Source organism: Nestor notabilis, unplaced genomic scaffold (assembly GCF_000696875.1).
Source record: "Nestor notabilis isolate BGI_N333 unplaced genomic scaffold, ASM69687v1 scaffold22886, whole genome shotgun sequence".
Lineage (NCBI taxonomy): Eukaryota > Metazoa > Chordata > Aves > Psittaciformes > Psittacidae > Nestor > Nestor notabilis.
Genome location: NW_009932738.1, coordinates 1 through 939, shown reverse-complemented (window position 1 = coordinate 939; position 939 = coordinate 1).

Here is a 939-nt window from a genome sequence, read left to right as displayed (position 1 = left end):
GCATTGACATCTCTCTAACCTAGGACCTATCACTCCGTTCTCATCTCGGCTTCCTCAGACGCATGCTTCCCTCTTGCTCCCATGACTCCAGATTGTGAAGTGTACTTCTGTGTAGGATCTGGGCCCTCAAACATAAGCAGCAGAACCATTAGAAGGGAGATTGTAGAAGGGCTTAGAAAGGGATGATTACAACAGGTAGTTGCAGTACTTTAAATTCATCTAGCACTTTGTAAGGCTGCTGTCCCTCTTCTGAAAGAAGATACGCGTTATCCTGTATACTTTAGGTACTTGGAGCACATCTCAGCTTGAAATTCCAGGACTAGAAGTTTTTGGGTCTTGTGGTAGCGAGGAGGTGGCTTTTATTTTTTGTTTGCTTGTTTTGAACATATTTGAACATAGTATAAAGTTCTGATGGCATCGAATGTATGACTTTTCACTCTCATTTGAGCTTTTTGCAATCTCCATACCAGGAATACAGCTGTAGAAGTGCACTGTAAAAACGTCCTGGAGTAACACGGAATTTGAAGTGGTCATGCGCACACACACGTAGGTTTGGAAGGCATCTTCTCATCTGCTACTTGAAACAACATGTTTATGCCTCAAAACTGATAACTTTTTCGATGTACTGTATATAAACCGTGTATTGCTCAACCTCATCTAAGTGATGAGTGGCTCATACCGCAACAATACGATAGAAACCAGCCAGTAATATGAACAGCCCCTGTCATAAATAAATTAAAAAACAGCTTTAGTCAGATCCTCCGGTTTTACACGGCTCCGCCCTGCCCCGGGCCAGCCGGTCAGCCATCACCGGCAACACACCTCAGCGGCCGCAGCTCCCCGGTAAGACCCTGAGTTACTCACCGCTACGGGGATTCAAACCTCGCCGCTCTGTAAGCAAATACCTGAAGTAACGGTCCCCTTCCGACAGCCCGTCCC